This window comes from Mobula birostris, chromosome 20 (assembly GCF_030028105.1).
Source record: "Mobula birostris isolate sMobBir1 chromosome 20, sMobBir1.hap1, whole genome shotgun sequence".
Classification (NCBI taxonomy): domain Eukaryota; kingdom Metazoa; phylum Chordata; class Chondrichthyes; order Myliobatiformes; family Myliobatidae; genus Mobula; species Mobula birostris.
This window is the reverse complement of record NC_092389.1, coordinates 12391483-12417223: the sequence shown is the minus strand read 5'-3', so window position 1 is coordinate 12417223 and position 25741 is coordinate 12391483. Positions and strand designations below refer to the sequence as shown.

General features: G+C 43.8%; 1 protein-coding gene across 8 annotated transcripts in view; it reads right to left on the bottom strand.

Moving 5' to 3' along the window:
• The window catches only part of bcl9l (bcl9 like), a 158334-nt gene that overhangs the window by 95420 nt on the left and 37173 nt on the right, over window positions 1–25741 (bottom strand). For 2 of the 8 annotated variants that reach the window (XM_072238142.1, XM_072238148.1), the window contains exon 2: window positions 21205–21282. The exons of 5 other annotated variants lie outside the window; for them this stretch is intronic. The gene's annotated coding sequence lies outside the window, so the exon portion shown is untranslated. Of the gene's footprint in view, window positions 1–21204; window positions 21283–24884; window positions 24902–25741 lie in introns of those variants that run through there. One more of the 8 variants, XM_072238143.1, reaches the window with a different exon arrangement.

Below are 25741 nucleotides of genomic sequence, written 5' to 3'. Positions count from 1 at the left end.
GGCTATCATGTCTGTGCAGGTTCTCTGAAAATGACATCCCTGACACCCACTTTTCCCTTCTCAGTTTCTTTAGGAGAGTTTCCATGGAGTGTCTGTCATTCCCCTTTCAGCCAGTACACCGTAACTCAGTCACTTAAAATAATACTCATCTTCTCCCTGTTTATTTAGCTAATAATCTCCTGGTAATCTGTGTCCTTAAATTACCAACATCCCTCCCACTCAAAGATGCTTCATGATTGTACACGCTTATTTGCAGTAGAACACAGCCCATGATATTTTGCTGAGCTTTAACATACCAAGATCAATCTAACCCTTCCCTCTGCCATAGCCCTCCATTTTTCTATCATCCATGTGCCTATCTAAGAGTTTCTTAAATGCCCCTGATGTATCTGCCTCTACCACGCAGGGCGTTCCACACACCCACCACTCTCTGTGTAAAAAACTTACCTCTGACATTCCCCTATACTCTCCTCCAATCACCATTAAATTATGCCCCCTCATATTAGCCATTTCCACCCTAGACAAAAGTCTCTGGCCCTCCACTCGATCTAGGCCTCAATCTTTCCTGTTCTAAGGCAAACAATTGTAGCATTCGTCGCTCCACACAATAACATCACTAAGTCAGAGAAGATTAATTAAGTGAAAACATGCCGATGGCATTCAGGGAACCCTTTCCCATCCAACTCACATGATTCCTTCAAACAGAGAATGTTTGAGAACCAGCCCGCAATCATTCCCGGGGACACAAGTTCTTCCTCATCCCTCCCATGCATTAAGGCATAACTATTCTCAATGTCAAGCCAAAAACACTTTGGCAGCACCCCAACACAGTCAAAAGTCACATGGTGGAAGGCCTTTTTAATGTATTATGGGATAGTGATGAGTAGCAGGAATCCAAACTGAGTTCTAGAGTCCTTTCCCCAACCCAAACCTATAAATCCTCACGTTTGGTTTCAAACCGTATTCCTTCCCCCTCCCCATGTCCTGTTCCTTCTCATCTCAGTAATCTCCCCCAGCCCCAAAATTCTCAGATATTTGCACCCCTCTAATTCTGACTTCTTGTGCTATTTTCACAGCCCTATCTCTCGAGGCGATAACAACTGACTGCATTCTGGAAATCCCTCTAACAACCACTCCACCCCTGTCTTCATTTAAGACCCTGCTAAATGTTTAGATCAAGCTTCTGAATGTCTCCTGATGCACCGGGTATCAAGTTTTACTTAATAATACCCTAGTGCAGAGGCGTGGGATGATTTACCATTTTACAGCACGGCTGTAATACACACACTGACGTCCCAATTTTTTGGGTAAACTTGGCAAGAACCTCTGGGAGCTCAGGATAGAGCGTCTGCAGGGATAAACAGACGTGGTGTTCTGTATAAAGCCTTTCTCCCCAGGGGAAGGCAAAGTGAGGAGGTTAATTGCTTCCGTTGGGATGATAAATGACTGTTTACAAACATACTGGAGGCTCCCTGCCTGGCACTGTGAGAAACATGCCAACATCCGAGGACAGGAAATCAATGGCGAGTGCTTGTGAGTGGTTAAAGGCAAGTCTGAGGAGGTTAATGAGCTAGAGGCTGCAGCTTACTGCACCCAGGTGAGAGACTGCTTCAGGTAACACCCTACACTCGCTGACTTGGATCTTTCACAAATCCCGATTCCTTTATAACCCGAGGTTTGAGGTGGGTCTGTATGTTTTTAATCAGGCGCTCAGTACAGCTGCTGTTGAGCTGTAGTTTTGATAGAATCCCTAATGGGGGACAGATGAGGCCAAGATCCAGAGGAGGGGTGGAGGGGTGGAACTTGGGTGGTGGGACAGAGGATGGAGGCTTGTGGTGAGGGGTGGGAGGTTTACTTGTCTGGAGGAGAGTCCTACCTGGGACAGTGGAAAGATGGGGCAGGTCAGGTTGACAAGCAGAGGAAAAGGTGAAGGCAGGAAGGTAGTGCAGGGGAGCCTGCTGGGGCGGGGGTGGAGGTACAAATCAGGCCGAGAGGCAGGGCCCTGACAGCAGCTCAGGCAGTGTTTTTGGCTGCGGCTTATTCTGCAGGCTTCTCACTTGTTCCATAAATAGCTGCAGGGTCCTGTCACGTGACATGTTGGAGGAAATGCAGAGTGTAATGTGATCAGTCAGTATTGGAGCTGCTGGTCCCTCAAAAAAAACGAGGGAGCCTCTGTGCAAAGAAAGCATAAAACTACAATCTTAAATGTCACTTGATTTCTAAACACCATCTTGTGTTACTGAGAAGGAACAATGAACACTGGCCCCCTCTCACAGCAATGACACGCCTTTCAATCTGGCTGCAATCATTTAAAAAGGCATCGCCCACCCCCTCTGCTGTAGGTGTTGCTTCTCGCAGGATACATGCCTCCTCCTCCCTTGAAGGTACTGAGTCGATGCTCCCTTAGCTCCTAAAACACCAATGCAGGTCCAGGCCCCTCCCAAATGTGCCAAGTCTCACTGGAGGGCAGGTCCCCTTTCCTGTGGGAGCCACCTCCTTCACTGCAGTATAGACCCCTTCATTCTTGACGCCAGTACCTCACCAAGATAAGGACAGCATAGACTGGGGGAAGATTGTCCATCAACCAACTCATTTACAATTGCAGCGTTTCAGAGGATCATGCCATCTTCTCTTCCTACATGAGGGAGATAAGGCTGTTCACGTGACTGAACATAGAACAATACAACATAGGAACAGGCCCTTTGGCCTACGCTGTTCGTGGCAAACACCATGCCTATTTACGTTAAAATTCTCCCTGCCTGTATATGATATATGATACATACATATTCCTCCATTACCTGCATAGTTTCCGGATTAAGATGGCGTTGGTGAAGCACAGCAATGACTAGCTGGCAGCAAAAGCAACTATTACTTAGTTTATTAATCATACTTTTTCCTCGGAAAATCAATAGCCTGTAACTTCCCTTTTGGAGTCAACCTCGTATTTTTGTGGTGTGGAATGAAGTCTCGAAGGTGCAGGATGGTTGCGGCTTGGTGCGTACAGGCTGAATTGAGGCAGCGGGGCCCAGGCCTAAGAGCAGGGAAGTGAGCCAATTTGGTTGCTGAAGCGTACTCGGAGGCTATTTGAAGCAGCATAACCAATGTGAGGCAGAGTCGAGGCGGTCGGGCCTGGGGCAAAGAGTGATGAATTGTGCTGACCGATTTAAGGGCTGGGCCGAATTGGAAAGGTTGGGTGTGGTTCAAATCAAGGCAGCAGGTCCCAGGCTCGAGAGCGTATTGAAGCAGCAGGGCTGGGTATGGGAGCAAGGAAAAACCTGCTGCTTGGCCGAATGAAGTACCAGGCCAGATTGAAAAGGTCAGGGTGTCGGGGCTGAAGGCGAGGAATGGGCCAGTGTTCAGCTCACTGCTGCACAAGGTTCACTCATCTCTGCGCTGACCTGAGGCTGTGGCCTTCAACTAACAGGCTCCCGGATCAGCTGTGGACTCACTTTCGTGAACTTAAGTTCTGAATGTCATTTGCTTAATTGTATTCTTTCCACAATTCTTTTTTTTTCTGCACATGGGATGTTTATTGGTCTTTTTTAAAAAAAATGAGTTCTATTGGGTTTCTTTTTGTGGCTGCCTGTCAGGAGACAAATCTCAAAGTTGTATATAGTATACATATTTTGATAATAAATGTACTTTGAACTTTGAAATTCATGTGTCTAGCATATTAAATGCCTCTATCATATTTGTTTCCAGCACTTCCGAGGTGGCTCATTCCAAGAACCCAATGTACTCTGTGTAAAAATACAGACGATGCAAAGACAGGTAGTGTTGAGGAAGCAGGGAGTCTGCAGAAGGACTTGGACAGATCAGGCGAATGGCAAAAAGTAACAGATGGAATTTAGTGCAGGGAAGTGTATGGTCATGCACTTTACTAGGAAGAATGAAGGGGTGGACTATTTTCTAAATGGTAAGAAAATTCAAAAATCAGAGGTGCAAGGGGACTTGGGAGTCCTTGTGCAGGATTCCCTAAAGATTAACTTGCAGGTTGAGTCACTGGGAAGGAAGGTAAATAAAATGTCAGCATAATTTCAAGAGAACTAGAACATAAAAGCAAGGATGTAAGGCTGAGGATTTATAAGGCATTGGTCAGATAGCACTTGGAGTATGGTGAACAGCTTTGGGTCCCTTATCTAAGAAAAGATGTGCTGGCATTGGAGAGGGTCCAGAGAAGGTTCACGAGAATGATCCCAGGAAAGAAAAAGGAAGTCTAAAAGAATGAGGGGGATCTCATTGAAGCAAAACAAATACTGAAAGACTGAGATGGAGTGGATGTGGAGAGGATGTTTCCTATAGTGGGGGAATCTAGGACCGGAGGGCTCAGCCTCAGAATAGAGGGACATCTATTTAGATCAAGTCATTGGATGTGTTTAAGGCAGAGGTTGATAGGTTCTTGATTAATCAAGATGTCAAAGGTTATGGGGAGAAGGCAGGAGAATGGGGTTGAGAGGAATAATAAATCAGCCATGGTAAAATGGAAGAGCACACTTGATGGGCCAAGTGGCCTAATTTTGCTCCTATGTCTTATGGGAAGGAACAAAGAACACTATAGAAATGCAATAGTGCATGTATCAGAAGTTCTGTGGACTAAGAAGATGAAAACATTTTTACAAGAACTGCTCTTTCCACCATGGTTTCCTATTATTTGTCTCAGGGCAAACAGAAAGTCAAAACTGGGTAGTGTTGAACCAGGCAATCTGCCCATCTGCTTCCCTCTTTCACAGTTCCTTGTTTCTCTTTCTCTTCTCATCACACAGGGCTCTGATGCTTGCAGGGCTACTGCTCGAGGTGTGGTCTCACCAAGGTTCAGTATAACTGTAGTGAGATACCCCTACTTCAATCTGCCTTATTGCTTGTAATGAAGGCCAACATATCACTTACCTTAACAGATTGCTGTACCTGCAAATGTTTCCGGTGAATTTTAAACAAGGACACAGATCATCGACATTTTCCAATCCCTTGCCATTTAAAACACACTCTGCTGTTAGCTCTTCCTACTGAAGTGGATAACTATCACATTTATCTGTTATTGTGGTGTATTTTCTCCAATCACACAACATGTCTAGTTCACCTAACTCACAATCCTACCCAGTTTCATGTTGTTGGCCATCTTAGAAATGTGGCATTCACATCCCTCAACAAGTCATTGAACAGCTTGACTAGATCACTGAACCCTACAGACCCCAATGGTCACCATCTATCACCCACGAAAGCCAATGATTTCTACTTTGTTGTCTGTCTGCCAACTAATTTTCAGATTGTGTAACCATTTTACCTCTAATCCTATGTGCTTTAAGGTCTTCTGGGGGACTTAGTCAAAGGCCTACTAAAAATCCAATTACAGTGCATCCACTGGTTCTCAAGGACATCCTCAAATACACTCCTTTAACTGGCACCAGTTTTCATTGTGCTAGAGCACTAGTTTTCACTGTTCCAGTGGCACCAACATCAATAGGTCATCCTTACAGTGAAACTGGCTCCCACTGGCCTACTGTTACAATGGAACCAGCTCTCACTGGGCCACCATTCTAGTGGCACTGATTCTCACTGAGCCACTGTTCCAGAGGCACTGGCTCCCATGGGGCCATTATAACTATTTTCACCCAATATCCACAGCACCTAAAAAAAATTGAGAGGTTAATTGGTAGTTTCAGTCTTTTCTGAGGTGACATAGATTTAGTGGACATGGCCCAAGGGGTAAATGGGTCAAACAAGGGAACATAATTTTAAGGTGATCAGAGGAAAGTATGGGGGGGTATGTCAAAGGGAAGTCTTTTTCATACAGAGATTAGTGGGTGCAGAGAACACCCTGCCAGGGCTGGTGGTAGAGACAGATACATTAGGGGCATTTGGAGACTTTTTGATAAGCACAAGCACGATCGAAAAATGGAGGGGCTCTAGGGGAGGGAAGGGTTAGATTGATCTTGGCGTAGACTAAAAGGTCAGCACAACATCAAGACGCCAAACGGCCTGCACAATGCTGTACTGTTCCATGTTCAGCACAGCAAAAGGAAAAAAAATTGGGTGAAGCTAAGGGAACTTTTCATGATGTCTCAATCTCCTTAGTGGGAAGGAGTGGCAGGCATTGATACACTTGTGAGAGGGCTGCTCAGATCGAGCAGATCAAGGTGCAGTCACTCAGTGTCACTCATTAATCACACCATCATGGAATGAAATGTTCCCACTGACACAATGTGCAACGTGCAAGTCTTGCTCGAGTTTGCCCACAAGGATGACCAAGAGATAGTGAACTGGTGCTGGGAAAAGGCAGATTCTTCCGTGACACCAATGTACCAGTCTGCAGTCAATGAGTGGGGAACTGTGACCCAGTAAGAATGGAGGTATGTTGAAAAACACCAGAGCGGATGACATAAATTAATAGTGGGCGTCAATCTGCTCAGAGACTCTGGTGCTAATCACCCAACCCTTTGCTGTAGAAAATACCTTCCTCTACTTCAGCTGTAACTACAAATCAGCAGAAATCAAGGAAAGTGAAGGCACAAGCAGGCAAACAAAAACAGAATCTGTGAGCTGCCACTTGGACTGGCCTACCACCCCCCCCAGCCCCACCCCCTTGTAATGCCTCTCTGGTCCAAGCCCTGTCATGCCAACCCCCTTTGACCCAGAGCCTAGACTGCCTGCCCTTTAGCCAGCCCGTGACTGGTACACACTTTGATGCAACAAGCCTGGGCCAGCCCCAGGACTGGCCATGCTCAAGCCCACTATTGTTCAAGGGGGAATAGAAACAGCCCACCCAGCTGGAGAGCGGAAGTTTACTGCCTTCTGTAATCCATTCCCCACCCCACACCCCCACCCCCTGCCCCAGATTGTCTTACAGCACAGGAAGCAGTTGGGAGGCATGCATCATACTGAGGCCAGGTCAACACCATCTCCTGTAACATCGACAGAATTAGCCCACTACCATCCCAAGAATATCGTCTAAAGATGGACTTCCTGCCTATCCAACTGCTCCATGTTGCAGCATTGCCTGTCTGACTCAGCAGCTGTGTACTCTGCAGTTACCACTCACTCACACACGCAGCTAAGAAACTTTACATTTACATATCACCTCTTACAATCTTAGGTCATCCTTGCAGCCCATGAAGTACTTCTGAATATGTTTTCAATATGTCTCTAGCTGAACTGCCAGAAGAAATTAGCTACCAACTCATACCATAAAACAGAGAAGCAGAATTAGGCATTTGGCCCATCGAGACTATGTTGCCATTCCATTATGGCTGATTTATTATCCCTCTCAACTCCATCCTCCCGATAACCTTTGAAACCCTTACCTAATCAAGAACCTATCAACCTCCAGTTTAAATATACCCAATGACTTGTTCCCCACAGCCATCTGTGGCAATAAATTTGCTCGCAGAAGGACTTTGGTGGTAGTCACAGCACTTCAGAGCAATAGACACGGCAGGGTCCAGCGAGTTGCATCTCACAGAAATATCTCCTGGTCTGTTCTCAGTCTTTCTTTCATTGTAAGAGTTTCTGCCCTTTGAGAATCACACCAGGGCCCAATTAGATAAAGATTTGCTTGGAGGGAGAGCAGTGGCAATCCAAACGATGCCGTAACAGGCAGGAGGTGCTAAACAGCTATTACCGAGGCCCTTAGTTTGCAAACACCAGCTCATTAATTTTGCGTAACCTGAAGTGAGTGATTTGAGTGCATTCTCTGCTTCCAGCTACTCCAGTGTGAGAGTGTGAAGCTAAAGAGCCATGTCTGGCATAAGCAATTCATCAGCAGCCTCGACGTCTCCCATTCTGACACCTACGCTATTTAATCTTCCATTGACTCACTTTCATTCCCCAGACTCAGGTTGTTAATTTGAAACACCAAAGACTCAAGTGCAGATTTGAAACTCTCAAGTAATGTTGATCATAATGATTTGTAAATCATAAGTTTAGATTCAAACACAAAAGATTCTGCAGATGCTGGAAATCCAGAGCAACACGCAATACACACACACACTTTTTGAAAAACATTGATTGTGCATTTCAAGTCGGGTTAAAAGACCATCAGACATAGGAAAAGAAATTGGCCATTCAGCCCATTGAGTCTGCTCTGCCATTCCACGTTGGCTGATTTATTATCCCTCTCAACCCCATTCTTCTGCCTTCTCCCCATAACCTTTGACACCCTTTCTAATGAAGAACCTATCAACTTCTGCTTTAAATATACCCAATGACGGCCTCCACAGCATCTGTGCCAATGAATTCCACAGATTCACCCACCTTTGGCCTAAAGAAATTCCTCCTCATTTCTGTTCTAAATGGATGTCCCTCTATTCTGAGGCTGTGCCCTCTGGTCCTAGACTCCCCCATTATAGGAAACATCCTCTCCACATGCACTCTATCTAGGTCTTTCAATATCTGGTAGGTTTCAATGAGATCTTCCCTCATTTTTCTAGACTCCAGCAAATACAGGCCCAGAACCACCAAAAGCTCCTCATATGTTAACACTTTCATTTCCAGAATGATACTTGTGAACCTCCTCTGGATCCTCTCCAGTGCCAGCCCATCTTTTCTTCAATAAGGAAACCAACACCGTTAACAATATTCCAAGTGTGGTCTGACCAATGTCTTATAATGCATCAGCCTTACATCCTTGCTTTTGTATTCTAGTCCTCTTGAAATGAATATTGACATTGTATTTACTTTTCGCATCAATGACTCAACCTGAAAATTAACCCTTAGGGAATCCTGCACAAGGACTCCCAAGTCACTTTGCACCTCTGATTTCTGAACTTTCTCCCCATTTAGAAAATAGTCTACATCTTAATTCCTCCTACCAAAGTGCATGACCATACAGCTCCCAACACTGTATTCCATCTGCCACTTCTTTGCCTATCCTCCTAATCTGTCCAAGTCCTTCTGCAAACTCCCCACTTCCTCAACACTTCCTGCCCCTCCACCTAACTGCATATCATCTGCAAACATGGCCACAAAGCAATCAATTCAGTCATCCAAATCATTGCCATATAACATGAAAAGAATCGGTCCCAACATAAACCCCTGTGGAATACCACTAGTCACTGGCAGCCAATCAGAAAAGGCACCCTTTATCCCCACTCTTTTCCTCTTGCCAGTCAGCCAATATTCTATCCATGCTAGTATCTTTCCTGTAGTACCATAGGCTTTTACCTTGTCAAACAACCTCGTGTGTAACAGCTTGTCAAAGTATACAACCTCTCTTTTACTTGAAATAGCTGAAAAAAACTTATGGTATCCTCTTTTATTGCCAGCCCGTGGTGTAGTGCATCAGCACCGGACTTCAAGGCAAGCGGTCCTGTGCTTTAATCTGGCCGGCTCCTTACATGCTTTCCATCCATGCTGGGTTAAGTGTCGAGCTAGCAACTTGGCCTCATAAAAAACAGACAAAAATGCTACAGAAATGGCAAGATTGCCAGCCGATGCGCCATGAGGCGTGGAGAGCAATAACAATTCTCTTTTGTGTTATTGGTTAGCTTACCTTCATATTTCTTTTTTTCTCTTAATGGCTCCCCCCCCCCCCAGTTGTCTTCTGTTGGTTTTTAAAAGTTTCCCAATCCTCTAATTTCCCACTAATTTTTGCTCTATTATATGCCCTCACTTTTGCTTTTATGTCATCTCCTTGGTGTCCTAAAAATGCATCAAACTTCCCAACTAACACCCGAAATATAAATAATCTGTTGCTGTTTGTGGGTCCCAGCTGTACAGAAACTAGCTGCTGTGTTTTCTATGGTACCTCATGGATGTGGAACTAGTTCTCACTTACCCTTCCTTTAACAGTTCAATTGTATTACTATTCAATATTTTTCACTAAAGAATACAAGTCTTGATTCATTGATACTTTAACTTTTTTCCACTCACTGACTTCCTCCAACCTAGTTTACTGCAGGTGGAGCTTTCAACATGGCCTCCTCTACATCAGCGAGACAAAGCATGGATCAGGTGACTGTTTGGCAGAGCAATGACCACCTGCCTGTCCTTGGTCTTCTCCATTACCACAGTGAAGCCAAGTACCAGCTAGAAGAAAAACACCCCATATTCCACTTGGGTGGCCTACAATATTCAGATCTTCCTTTACCACTCCCCCCTTCCACCCAGGCTCTCAGTTTGTTCACCTTTTCCATCCCATCTCCTGCCCTTATTCCCAGGGCCACTGCTCATTACCTATACACATTGGCTTCTTCTCCCTTGCTTCTCCTTTCCTCTCCCACCTGGTCTCATCTGCCCATTATCTCCCAAGAACCTGGTTCCACCTATCACCCACCAGCCTGTCTCAATCTCTCCGTTCATTTTCACCTACTGATCATCTTCCCTCTACACTCTCAGTCCTAATGTAGGGTTTCCCTGTGAACTACTCCTTTACCTCCACAGGTAAGACCCCAAGATCATAACACGTAGAAGCAGAATTAGGCCGTTTGGCCCATCGAGTCTGTGCCACCATTCCATCATCAACAAGAGAAAATCTGAAGATGCTGGAAATCCAAGCAACACACACAAAAATGCTGGAGAAACTCAACAAGCCAGTCAGCATCTACGGAAAAGAGTGAACAGTCGATGTTATGGGCCAAGATCTTTCATCAGGACTGGAGAAAAAATATAAGAAGTTAGAGTAAGAAGGTGAGGGGTGGGAGAGGAGAGGAAGAAATACAAGGTAGTAGGTGATAGGTGAAACTAGGAGAGGGGGCAGGGATGAAGTAAAGAGTTGGGAAGCTGACTGTTCCACTTTTCCACAGATGCTGTCTGGCCTGCTGAGTTCCTCCAGCATTTTGTGTGTGTTGCGCCATTCCATTATTGCTGATATATTATCTCTCTCAACTCCATCCTTCTGTCTTCTCCCAGTAACCCTGTCGCCCTGACTACCCAAGAACCTCTCAACCTCCGCTTTAAACATACCCAATGACTTGGCCTCCAAAGCCGCCTGTAGCAATGAATTCCACAGATTCACCATCCTCTGAGAGAGGAAACTGGGTAAAACCGAGACGAATAGGAATACTTGTCCCCTAGCTGAAATCATATCTGGCGCACTGAAACATGGCTGTGATTGTTCTGAAGCCTATTATGCCACCCATAAAAATCACTGCACGAGTTCTCAAGGGAAGTGTTGCCAGCCCAACAAACTTTATTTCAGAAGTTCAAAGTACATATAAAATATACAACCTTGAGATTTGCCTCCTAACAGGCAGCCATGAAACAAAGAAACTCAAAAGAACGTCAAATACCCAATGTGCAGAGAGAAAAAGCAACAAATCATGCAAACAATAACCGCAAGCAAATAGTGTTCCGAGCTGAAGAGAGTCCGAGACCCATAGTTCAGTGCCGAGACAAGAAAATGTCGCAGAGCAGCAAGCTGACCAGCCCGCCAAACCAGCCCGCCCTCACCTTGGGCCCTGACACCCTGACATTTTCAATCTGACCTGGCGCCTTAATTGTCGTCCAAACATCGGGTTCAATCACCTCAATACACTCTGGTGCCTGGACCCCACTGCCTTGACTCAGCCTGTACCTGAATTTTCCGATTCGGCACGGCACTTAAAATCGATCAAACCTCAGGTCTTCCTCGTTCTCGGTGACAGGCCTCGGTTTTGCAACATCGAATTGCCTCCAAGTCCAAAGGGAAGTTACAGACTATTACTTGCAATGATCATTTGCCAGAAAGTATTTAGTTAAAAAAAGGATCTAGTGCTTAGTATTTAGTGTTTTCCTTCTTTCATTAGCCAGCAGCCAGAAGTTGCTGAGATTCATCAGTGCCAGTACTGATGGTTGAGCAACTTTCAATTCCATTAATAAGTCATAATCTAACCATCTGTGCACAATATTCAGACATGGAAATACCAGGAGGCCATGTTATTCCTGACAAGCTGTGACCATATCCAAAAGAGTATAACCACCTTCCCATGACATTCATAAAAACAGTCCATCTCCTAACAACATCAAGGGGCCACTGCTCATTCCACCGAGATGCAGCACAGAGCATCATAGGAAGTCATTCCTGCCTGTGGCCATCAAACCTTACAACTCCTCCCTTGGAGGGTCAGACACCCTGAGCCAATAGGCTGGTCCTGGACTTATTTCCTGGCATAATTTACATATTACTATTTAATTATTTATAGTTTTATACTATTTAATTATTTATGGTGCAACTGTAATGAAAACCAATTTCCCTCAGGATCAATAAAGTATGACTATGGCTATGACTAACCAGGAATAGAACGACAAGGAATTAGATGAATAATAGAGCAAATTGATTGTGGGAATTTTGTAACTCAGCTCCTGATTCCCCAAAGCTTGTTGTCATCTACAAGGCCCATCAGGAGTTTGATGGAATACCCTCCACTTATATGGATCAGTACTGACCTAACAAGTCTCAAGTGGTTCTACACTATCCACAGCAAGGACATTACTCGATTGTCACCCAATGTTTCAGAACAATTCTATGAAACAATTTAAGACTTCAGTAAATGTTAAAATGGATACAAAGAGGAATTTTCTATTGTAAATTCCAATAACTATGGAGTTATGGAGCAACCCAACAGCATCACCAGGGTGCCTGAAAATCCTGCCTTTACAAGAGGTGGTGTCTGAGTAGAGATTCTATGAGAGACAAATTTGTAACACTACTTTTAAGGTTAACCTTGGCAGCTGGGTGCTGGACTTAAAGTACTGCTCACACAAATTTAAAAAGTCTGACCCCTAGCTTAAGTGTATTAAGCCAACTTAATGTTACCGGTGGAAGTTGGAAAAAGAAACCAAAGCCTGACAGGCGGAGACAGTAAACCAAACCACAGCAGTCATACAAGGTTCAAACTTATGAATGCTAATTTAGCATGCATGATCAGGAATTCCTCTTCACACAAAGAAACACAAGCAGACTGTGCCTTTCAGAATTTAGGGTGCCCCAAAATGATTTACAGGCAAGCAGATGACTTTGAAATGCAGTTACCACTGCAATCTAGAAAGCACGAAACTGACCAACTAGGAAAAGGGAAGTTTGAAGAGTAAGACCCCAGACCTAGTACAAAACTAATGATCTACTGATAGCAATAAATCTTCACTCTTATATGTTTCTGGTCACCTATAGCAGGCACCTCCAAGACACTCAATAGATACTACTGTCTCCTAAAAATCCACTCTTAGGCTAACATGCCCAGAGCTGAGGCCCAGATTTCACTCAGTCAGCTCCAATGCACAGACCAAGTCATTTGCACTCCTGGAATCATAGAGTCATGGAATCGTCAAGCATGGAACCGGGATATTTATCACAAAGATTCCACACTGACCAGTGGGCACCCTTCTGTATTAATCTCATCTCCGAGCACATGGTCCATTGTCAGCCATGCCACTTGAGTGTTCATCTTGACACTTCTTAAATGCTGTCAGCAACCCAACTTCAACCACTCTCTCTGGCAATGCATTCCAGGTACTTACTACCTGGGTGAAGGTAATCCACCGTATAGTCCTTCAGATCTCTTCCCCCTTACTCTAAATCTATGCTTTCTAAGTTTTTCTACCCCTGATCTCCGAAAAAGGTTCCCTGCAGTACTGTATTTATTATTGTCCCTCTCCACGCCTTGTGCCACATCGGGCAGCAGCCTTGCCGTTTCTATAGCGTTTGCCTATTTTTTTTAAATATGAGGCCAAGTTACTAGCTCAATGCTCAACTCAATGCGGATGGAAAGCACACAAGGAGGCAGTCAGATTTGAACTCAGGACTACTCACCTCGAAGGCTGGTGTAGATGCCACTACACCATCGACTAGCTACCTTATCTATACCCCACACAAATTTAGATACCTGAGTCAGTAATGGCATTAGTTTATTATTGTCACATGTCCAAAAATACAGTGAAAAACATGTCTAGCATACTGTTTATACAGATTAAATCATTACACAGCGCATTGAACTAGAATAAGAAAAACAGTAACAGTACAGAATAAAGTGTAAAAGCCACCAACAAAAGAATACAGTGCAGTTAAACGAGGAAGTGCAAGATCATAACAAGGCAGATTGTGAGACCAAGAGGTCCATTTAAGAGTCTGATAATAGTGGGATAGAAGCTGTCCTTACACCTGGTGGTATGTGCGGTTGGGCTTTTGTATCTTTTGCCCGATGGGAGAGCAGAGAAGAAAAAAATTTCCAGGGTAGTTGAGGTCTTTACTGAGACGGTGAGTAGTACAGACAGACTCCATATAGGAGGCTGGTTCCTGTGATGCACTGAGCAGTTTCCACCACTCTCTACAATTTCTTGCGGCTACATCAAGCTGTTGTGCGTCCAGACCGAACGCCCTGAATGGTACATTGATTTAAAAATTGGTAAGAGTCAATGGGGACATGCTGAATTTCTTCAGCCTCCCAAGGAAATAGAGGCATTGGTGAGCTTTTTTGGCCATAACATCAGTGTGGTTGGACCAGGGCAGGCTATCAGTGATGTTCACATCTAGGATCTTGAAGCTCTCAACCTCAACACCCTGAATGTAGACAGAAGCATGTGCTCCACTCGCCTTTCTGAAGTCTATGACCAGCTCTTTTGTTTTGTTGACATTGAGGGAAAGGTTGTTGTCATGACACTATATCACTAAGCTCTCTATCTCCTTCCTTTACTCTGACTCATCATTATTTGAAGCGTAGCCCACTACAGTGTATTGTCTGCAAATCTGTAGATGGAGTTGGAGCAGAATCTGGCAACAGTCATGAGAAGCAATTGAATAGAGTTGGGCGCTGAGAAGACAATCTTGTGGAATGCCAGTGTGTAGAATAATTGTGGCAGTGGTGTTGCTGTCTATACTTATTGCAGTCTGTTGGTCAGAAAGTCAAGGATCCAGTTGCAGAGTGAGGCATTGACTCATGGGTTCGGGAGTTTGGTTCTGAGTTTGTTTAGAATAAAAGTATCGAAGGCAGAACTGAAGTCGATAAACAATAGTCTGACTGGGTGTGTGCTACTGTCTTGAAACTCTAGAGATCAGAGCAGGGATAGGGAGATGGTGTCTGTTGTAGACCCGTTTCAGCGATAGGCAAATTACAATGGGTCGAGGTTGTCTGGAAAGCTAGAGCTGCTGCGTGCCAGGACCAGCCTCTGAAAGCACTTCGTCAGTAATTATGTCCCCTCAGGGAGAACAAACCGAGCACTTCCATTCTCTCAGAACTGAACCACTCCATTCCAGGAAACATCCTGGCGAATGGGAAGAGATTACCAGCTGGACAGAGGAAAAGTTTGGTGGACGCACTCTTAAAGAAATGCAGCATCTCACTGCCTCCTGGGGAACTCTGGAAAACAGCAGCCCGAAGTGGAATAAGAGCAATTGGCCTGGTTTTGACTACCTCGTCCATGCACTGGGAGCTCACAGATGCCCCGACTGAATGGCAGAAGAGGTGCATTACTCACTGTCCACCCCACCCCCCCCCAATCGGTCAGGTACCTCTTGCTCCATTTGTGGTCGAGTCCACCACAGCCCCTATGGGCCTCTTCAGTCACCTGAGAGCCTACAAAGCCTACGTGGAATGCAGGCAGCTTTGAGCCCAAAGTACTGCCATTTCCGATATTCAGCAGTATTAGAAATGTTGAATAGATAAATATTCAGGAGGACAGCAGGAAGAACATCCTTGCTATTCTTTCAAATAGTGCCATGGTATATTTTATATCTACATAAGATGGAAGGCAGTTCATTCAGTTAGTATCTCATTTAAAGCACAGCATCTCTGGCCTTGTCGTACTCCTTAATGTTCAGTGAGTAACAGCCTGAATTAGATGTTTAGATCTCAAGGATGAATATGTGAGCACATGGGATTTTCGGAGGTGGTCAAGGTGCTAACAGTTTCTTACTCATGCATGCACTGCTTCCAGCTTAAGCAAGTTAACTGTTGAAATTCTGATCCATTTTATCAACCCTTTCCATGACCTCATTCTTCCTAATCTTGATCATCAGCTCCAAACCTACAAGTTCTATTTCTGGCTTCCTCCACATCCCCAGTTTCTTATTCCTCTCCATAGATACTGCCTGACCTGCTGAGTTCCTCCAAAATTGTGTGTGTTGTGTTGCTCCAGTTTCTTCTGTTCCACCTGTGGCCGCACCTTAAACTGCTAAATTCAAGGCTCTGGGATTTCCTCGATAATCCTCATCACCTTCTCCTAAAATGCACCTCTTTGACCTAGACGAGTCAGTTATCTACTTACATTCTCAGCGTTACACTTAGTTTGACAGCAAATTATTCCTGTTGGTTGTGAATTAATTAGGCAGTAAATGGTAAACAGATCACACAAAGAGGATCGGATGCAATCTGAGCTGCAAGGAGTTAAATGCAACGTAAGACTACCCAGTTGGTCCCAGCCGTGTCTGCTCTTCACCTCACACCATCTGTTCCATTCTTGCTGTAGTAAATGACATCAGCAGCACATTCCACAGCTAGCACAGACTCCCAAAATAGCCGTGGTGCAATCAGCCTTCCTGCTTCCCTCATTGCCTGGGCTGAAGCACATTCATCACCAGCTCCTGGCTATGCTGCAGACTGTCTAACGCTACTTGAGGCCGTCCTATAAAACCCACGCTGTCTCCCTCTCCCCCAGTTGAATCTTTGGTTCATTAACTCAAAGATTCTAAAGCATCACTTTACCCTGGAACTTCGGACTGACCAAGAGACTCACATGCTAATAAAGAGACAAGTTAATATCAATGGAAAAATGTTGGGCTCTGGATGACCAGAGGGGTTTCTGTGGTATCTTAACACATCCAACTTTCAATAGCTCCTGAGCCCCATGACAGTTGTACAATTATACCGCAGGGTTTATTTATTTATTTTGCGATACAGCACAGAGTAGGCTCTTTGAGCCGCGCCAGCCCGGCAACCCCAATTAACCCTAATCCAAGCACGGGACAATTTACAATGACCAATTAACCCACCCGGGATGTCTTTGGGTCGGTGGGAGGAAACTGGAGCACCCAGGGAAAACCCACGCATTCCACGGGGAGGATACAGACGGCGCTGGAATTGAACTCTGAACTCCAGAACGCCTTGAGCTGTAACAGCATTACGTTAACTGCGGCGCCCAGCTTTATGATGGACACGGAGATGCAGAAGGTGTATTGAATGAGAAACACTGCAAGTCTGAAATGAAACTTGAAAGTTGCTGGAAATATTGCTTCTGTAGAGTGAGATTACAGCATGGATCCACCTCTCCACATACTAAGGCACACAGAGACACCGATTGTAAATGAATGGAGATTGCAGTCCTCCACATACTAACACCACGTTGCAAGTCACTGTGCACCATGCACCACAACGTGTGCAGCTCAGTGCAGTATATGTGAGAACTATCAAACTGTAAGGTACAATATTTGCAGAGTCTGACCCCTGATCCTTCACTGCGGTACTTTATTCAGAGGCTTTATTCAAATTACCTGATAACTAAATTTTCATAGTACAAAGTCCCTACTTAGTTGTATTACTCATAAAGTTTAATTCAGATTATTAAATCATTGGCACTTTCAGTTTAGCAATAAGTCTGAATTCAAGCAAGTTTCATGATCCCACCAGCAAGTACAAATACACTGAAGGTTGGAACTTGGGTCAATTTGCAATAAAAGTAACAATGAATTAGTGGCATAAACACAAAACACTGAGAGTTCGCCTAGCCTAAATGTTAAAAGGTTTGAAGTTTGGAGTCATGGAGTGGGTGAAAGATTCAAGCAGAGACATTTTACATAGTGTGAGAGGCCACGTTTTCTCCAAAGGAACTTCTGTTTATTTGCTTCCACCCACAACTCTGGTGAGGTTTGGAGGCAAATGCAGTTCAGCTTTCTTAATAACCTCAAACCCCTTTCTCCTCCTCTGGATTACAGTGAAAAAACATCATACGGTAACACTAGAAATGTGGCCAGGCTCAAGAAGTTGAAGGTCTTTTCTTTTTTCTTTATTTGCACAATTTATCTTCTTTTCAATATTGGTTGTTTCTCAGTTTGTGTTTATGTATACACTCAGTGGCCACTTTATCAGGTACAGGAGGTACCTCTTTATTATGTTTGTTGTCTTCTGCTGCTGTAACCTATTCACTTCGAGGTTCGACGTGTTGTGCATTTAGAGATGCTCTCCTGAACACCAGTGTTGAAATGTGTGGTTATTTGAGTTACTGTCGCCTTCCTGTCAGCTTGAACCAATCTGGCCATTCTCCTCTGATCTGTGTCATCAACAAGGCATTTTGTTTGTGAAGGGTCTCGGCCAGAAACATTAATTGTTTATTCATTTCCATAGATGCTACCGGACCTGCTGAGCTACTCAGCATTTTTTGTGTGTGTTGCCTTGGATTTCCAGCAGCTGCAGAATCTCGTGTCTCTTATTAACAAGGTGTTTTTGCCCACAAAACTGCCACTCACTGGATGTATTTTTGTTTATCGCACCATCCTCTGTAAACTCTAAACCTTATTATGTGTGAAAATTCCAGAAGATCAGCATTTTCTGAGATACTCAAACCACCCTGTCTGGCACCAACAATCATCCCACAGTCAAAGTCGCTTAGTTCACAGTTCTTCCCCATTCTGATGTGTGGTCTGACCAATTGAACCTTTTGACCATGTCTGCATGCTTTTATGCATTGAGTTGCTGCCACATGATTGGCTGATTAGATATTTGCATTAACGAGCATGTGTACAGGTGTACCTAATAAAGTGGCCAATAAGTGTACAGTAACATATGCATACTTTGACAATAAATTTATTTTGAACTGTGAAAAGATGATCTGACAAAAGTTCCAAAACGGTTCTATAGAGTAGTTGCTCCCAACTGTGTTGGGGGGACCAGATTTAAATACATGACACATTCCAACAAATCCAGGAGAGAATCCAGAAGAAATTAGAGAGTGGCAAAATATTACCACTTTGAGGAGAACAGCTTTGGTGCATTTAAGGAGAAGCTAGGTAATTGAATGAAGAAGAATGAAATGGAAAGTTATGTTGTCAGCCTTTAATGAAATAATAACAGAAGTATAAAGTGAACCAAATGGATCAAATGGTCTACTTCTATCAACGGGGATGCTTCACAGACTATCAGGCTTAAAACAGCAAGAGCAGCACAGTGAGGCCGCACTGACTGATAGACACACCCAGTTGCTACTCCCTTTCTGCTAAGAAATGAAAGGGACCGAGGAAGTGGCGGTTGCCTTGGTGACAGTACAATTACATAGTCTTTTAGCAAACATGTTCAAGTTCATCTGCTGTTTGCTGAGTAAAGAGGCTAGAGAGGAGAAGCTATCAGTGAGACGCCACTCCCAGAGTCCACTATTTTACCCCTTGGCCATGCACAACTTTCTAACTCCCTCATTCTCAGACACCTCTCAGGCTTCGTCTCTGTAATCGGTAGATCAAAGTCACAACTGTCCAGTAAAAGTAACCAGGAAGGTACAGTATCTAATAACATCTACTTCACTAAAGTCCTTGAGGTAAGGAAATCTGCAATTCTTACCCATTCTGGTTCATGCCATAACAGCGTAATTGACTTTCTTGTCCTCTAAAATGCCCTAGCAAGTACCAAACTGCTCCAAAACAGAAGAAACCCAAAAAGGTTACTTAGCATTAACCTAGGCACCATATATAACAAGGAAAATCCTGCACAACTCCACAAAATTCTCCAGACTAGTTGACTCATGGGAATAGTCAAGGCAACAGTCTGATATAGTTATTTTCATGGCTGCACTGCGGTGGACAGGAATATTCTTCCCAACACATCACTGACACCAGTCTACCCGTCATCAAGGACGTATATACGGAAAGGTGCCGGAAAAGGGTCGGAAACATCATGAAGGCTCCCACCCACACTGCTCATGGACTGTTTGTCCCACTCCCATCAGGGAGGAGGCTACGTAGCATCCACACCAGGACCGCCAGACTCAAAAAATAGTTACTTCCTCCAAGCAGTAACGCTGATCAACACCTTCACCACTACTTTACATACAATCAATGTATAGAAACTATGTATTTGTACAGTATTTTTAATATATTACTATTATGTTCTTAATTTTTTAAGTGTTTTTTTGCACTGTATTGGATCTGGAGTAACAATTATTTTGTTCTCCTTACACTTCAAGCTTCAAGGTACATTTCTTATCAAAGCATGTATACTATATACAATCTTGAGATTTGTCTGCTTACAGGCAGCCGCAAAACAAAGAAATAAACTAGAAACCATTGAGAAAGCAGACCGTCAAGCACCTCTACTTTCTTCGATGTTTGTGCAGATTCAGCACGTCACCTGAAATTTTGAAAAAAAATTCTGTAGATTCACAGCCCTTCAACCATCAGGCTCCTGAACCAGCGTGGATAACCACTCAACTCAACACTGAACTGATCACTCAACACAAACTATGGACTCACTTTCAAAGACTTGACAACTCATATTCTCGGTATTTATTTATGTAATTGTTTATTTTGTATTTGACCCTTGGTTGCTTGTCAGTCTTTTTGCGTAGTTTTTCATTGATTCTCTGTTCTCGGTTCTAAGGGCGTTTCTCTGTTCTAACTGTGAATGCCTGCAAGAAAAATGAATCTCAGGGTGATGATATATACATACTTTGATAATAAATTTACTTTGAACTTCAAATTCCAAAAGGCAAGTAGAGAGTTATTCCCTTGATTTCCAAATAGCATGTGACCTCATGTAGCAGTAAAGAACCTTAATAAAACTGAAGAACAGAAATCAAAAGGAATAAAAAGTTTCCACTAGCTAGTATCAGATTTTAGAAAAGAGGACATAGTGTTTACTACAGGCCAATTACCTCAGTATTAGGACATCACTGCATCTTGTGACATTGTTCTGAGGTGTCACTGCCTCATCAATAATCTATTCATCCTCAGGTCAAAACTTAGAGGGTGCGGGAGGTGGTGGGGGGCGGAGGAAATTGGACTAGTGATTGCATAACATCAATTTCTACTGACAAAATGCTTCTCTCTATGAATGGGTCTATGTTTGCATTCTGCAAGACCTGTTTTTGTCTGAGTGGCAAATAGATTTACAAATCCGAATTGCCAGGTGATTAACATTTGAACACAAAATTGCTTCTGAACCACTCCCGTCCTCCTTGATATTCAAAGGCATTGCACTGCTGAATGCTCCACTGTCAACACACTGAACGATCACTATTTGTCAAAAGTTTTCATGAACTTGCCGCATAAAAACTGGCTGCATGAGCAGATAAGAGAATTGGTACTAGTGAATGACTCACCTCAACTCCTTAAAGTCTTCTCAGTGTACAAAGTACAAGTCACAGGTGTGATGCAATGTTCTCCACTTTTCTATGAAACTGCAAATACAACAGTTGGGACGTTTTAATTCACCCAAAACCCCAAATATTTCAACTGAATATACACTCATTGGTCACTTTATTAAGGCTGATTTATACTTGTGCGTCAAATGTACGCCGTAAGTACTGCGTAGCCTACACCATAGGGTGATGTGCACCTCCCCAAAAATGTAACTCACGCATCACGGCGACGCAGACCGCAACAACTGTGATTGGTCCGCTTGGTAGCATCGCATTTCCCCCTACGCATTTCCGGTTGCTTTTCTCCACCATGTCTGTACACTGACGCGAAATAAATGGTTGGAGACGATGAACCAAATCGTCAAATCTACCTGCCAACATCCGAAAATATTTGAAGTGCATTTCCTTGTCCATGTCTCTCGCGAAGAAACTCAACACAGTGGCATAGAAACCCCACCACCAACTAGCGTTTTGGCGGTGAATTGCAGAACAACGCAGGCACAACTACGCATACTTGCTACAGTGTAGGGCTATGCAAAAGTATAAATCAGGCCTACGGCGTAGCCCGTACGCACAAGTATAAATTGGCCTTTAGGTACACTTGTACATCTGCTCGTGTGGCAGCAGCTCAATGTAGACATGGTCAAGAGCAACATGTGCAAAATGCAGGAGGAACTCAGCAGGCCAGGCAGCATCTATGGAAAAGAGTAAACAGTCAATGTTTTGAGCTGGGACCCTTCATTAGTCCTGATGAAGGGTCTCGGCCCAAAAATGTCAACTGGTTACTCTTTTCCATAGATGCTGCCTGACCTGCTGAGTTCCTCCAGCATTTTGCGTGTGTTACTTTGGATTTCCAGCATTTCTTGTGTTTGTGAAACATGGTCAAGAAGTTCAGTTGTTGTTCAAAACAAACATCAGAATGGGGAAGAAATGTGATCTAAGTGACTTTGACCGTAGAATGATTGTTGGTGTCAGACAGGGTGGCTTGAGTAACTGCTGATCTCCTGGGATTTACACGCACATCAGTCTGGAGTTTATAGAGAACGATGCGATAAACAAAAAAAACATACAGTGAGCGTCAGTTTTGCGGGCAGAAGCGCTTTGTTAATGAGAAAGGTCAGAGAAGAATGGCCAGACTAGTTCAAGGTGACAGGAAGGAGACAGGAACTCAAAGAACTGCGTGTTACAACGGTGGCGTAAAAATATCTCTGAATGCACAACTTGGTGAACTTCGAAGTGGATGGGCTATAGCAGCAGAAGACAACAAACATACACCTAGTGGCCACTATATTAGGTACAGGAGGTACTCCCCATTCATCTTGATATTGTAGTTGGCACTATAAATGTACACGAGCCCCTTAAAACCTATAGCCCAAGGCCAAACTAGCTAAAAGGATAAAGGCTGCAAACTCACAAGAATAATATCATTAGCAAATTCCTCTTCTGGTCACACGAGTGCAGTCAAAATCCTGGAACTCCCTCCCAACAGTAACAAGGAGGTTCTACCACCACATGGATTGCATCAGACACAAATGGCGACAGGCCACACTGGCTTGCCTCGCCAGTGATGTCTATATCCCTGTGAGAAAGCATGAGGAGAAAGAAAAAATGTCTCCTAAAGACCCCTTCAACAGAAGCCGTTAGCTGCCTATAAATTGAGAGTTAAAGTTTCAATCTGAACACTTTAAAAATCAAAACTTTCAAATGCATGCTATACTGAGTGAACACTGTTCTAAAGACAAGACCAGTCTGCTCTCTTCTGTGGATGTAAACGATCCCATTGAATTAGTTTTTAAAAATCCCTGATGTTCTGGTATGTATCCATTATTAAACAAAACAATGTTAAAAATCTGAATGTTTTCTGACTGATGTTTGTAGGAGCTTAGTGTGTACAAAGGTGCTGCCTTACTTCCTATACTGCAGCTGCGACTACAATTCAGAAAGTACTTCATTGGTTGCAGCATGCCTTGTGATGTCCCAAGCTCATGAAAGGCTCCGTATAACAGAAAGTCTTCTTTCTATGACCTAATTTTAATGACATATTAAGTGTTGTGCGCACTGTGTTCCCTGCCTACACACAGCTGACAGGCTTAGACCTTTACACCAGAAAGAAATCTCAGCAACAAGCCCAAGCTCAATTAGACATCTGGTCTCAGATGTACAAGGAGCGCGTCAAACCTGCCGTCATACCCAGTCCCCCGGCTCTTCTCATTCACCATCAAGCGTCAACACTTGAACAAATAACAACCTCCAACCATTTCCTGTTTGGGACATTATTATCCACTTCCTGTTTCAGCTGTGAAGTAAAATTCTCAGTGAAGGTTGTCACTTGAGTCACAACCTGAAAGGCTGGGTAGTCGGCTGACAAACTTCTGTCCCTAACTATCCAGAGTGGGTAGATAACCAACTCCTAACCTTCTGCATTCAAACAGATCTAATCCCTAAGGGTGCGAATCACGCAGTAAAATCAAGTTGAAACTCTGCTCTGTTTGTGCCAAAACAGACATCTGGGGCTGATACCGTCTGAGTCCCAGAGAGCACGAATGAACGATGCTGAGGGTTTAATAGGATATGTATGGGATTAAAGGCTCTCTCTCTCTCTCTCTCACTGATGGGAAGAAGGGGCCTTGGCTAGATTTTGATTGAATGTGAATGGTCAGGTTTCTAGAAGCAATTCTGCCAACTCCTAATCTCATTGAATTGCAGCAAGTAAAGAGATCACAGACTGGTGCTAAACCTCAGGACCAATGACCAGCCTCAGTTTATTTAGGGGGGGGGGGGGTGGAATAAAGGAACAAGTTTCCTGTTCCCAATCACCAAACAGCCTGCTGGATCAGGTTGTCCACACTGTCAACTCTTTGAGGTAGTATCGGACTCAAGTTGTGATCCATTTCCTGGTCAAATGTGCTGTCAATACTCATAGATTCAACAACCGTGGAAGATGTAATCCAGTTAATTCAGGACCCACAGAATGTACACTTCATGCAAAGCTGTTCCTGTACAATACGTATCCTTAGTAAAATGTACCCCAGCGAGTAGCAAGTAGCAAAAGCCAACAGGTTATCAAGCAACAGGGAAAATGGTCATGGGGATCAAACAGTTCGAGATAATCTGAAGATACAATTTGTGTAAGGTAGATAACTAGCCGGGAAAGTATTGAGATAATGAATGCAAAGGTTACAGTTGTGGAGAAGGGAGTCAGCCAATGGGCTGATGTGAGGACAGAGACAAATGACGTTATACAAGTCTACTCCAAAAATGCAAGGCACCCTCACTAGGGACCCTGCTGGAACACGCACCAACAGGTATATCACTCAGTCACAGCAACCAGCAGGTATATTTCTCCTATCAGACCTTCCCAAGGTAAAATTCCCTTATATATGTTGTAGCATTTGAACTTCAATCTGAGTATTAGCTTAGTTATCCTGGGTACTAATTCAGTAAGGTAACCAAGTATGACCTTACAAAGTCACATTTGTGACAACTTTAGGAAGTACTGTGTGCTTAAACTCACTGCAACCCCGATGTCAAACCCTCCCGCCCACTCTACTTTCAGTCTTGCAAATTCGTTCTCCATCTCCCCCCCCCCAACCTCATCAACTTTTATCCAATTCTGTTTTTAACACGCTCACTGAACTTACATCCACCTTCTTTTCAGGCAGTTCATTCCAGTTCAGATTTCCCGATGTAGAAAAACTTTCCTGTGTCTCCCTAATGTTTATCTTACTGATCATCTTGAATCTTAGTCCTCTGATAACTGACCCTATTGCCAGCAGGAACAGCTTCTTCTTATTTACTCTGTGGAAATGCCTGAGGATTTTTAACGTCTCTGTTAAAACTTTCTTAACCTCTGCTCTAAGGAGAATGATCCTAGATTTTTTTTAAGTCTCTCTGCAGAACAAAAGTCCCTCAATGCCAGCACTAGTTCAGGAGAAAATCTCTCTCCAGGGTGCACTCATTGCAGGTTTTATAAATGACAATCACATTTTAAAAGCTGAATTTAATCTCATTTTAAACCTAATGGGGAGTGATGAGGAAACCAGAGAGAGTGCCCAGTTCTGGTTCATTAACAAGCTTTCTCCCCTCTCTCATTCATGTTCCCATCCATCTCTCCCCTCCCCACTAGAAAAAAACTAATCAGGGGAGCCAAGAGGAAATAAGTAATTTTCATTCTCAGTCAAAGTGGGAGAGAGGACAGGGAGCAGGATGATTAGTCAGTGTGCAAACATGGAGAGTTAGCATGTTATTTGGGGTTAAAGGTGAATGCTTCCCTATCCCCTCCCCCAAGGAATGCTGCAATGGAGCCAAGTAGAGCAAGCAGCAAGAGTAAGTTCACATTTCGCAATCCATCAGGAATCTACAGGCACTGCTGTTTAAAGAGACAGTCCCCCACTTTGTGTGGCAAAGGAAGCAAGCTCAAAAACACTTTTCTTCAGTGGGAGACAGCAGAGGATACCGTGTCTTATGTTTTGTAACTCCATAAATGAACCGAAAGAAA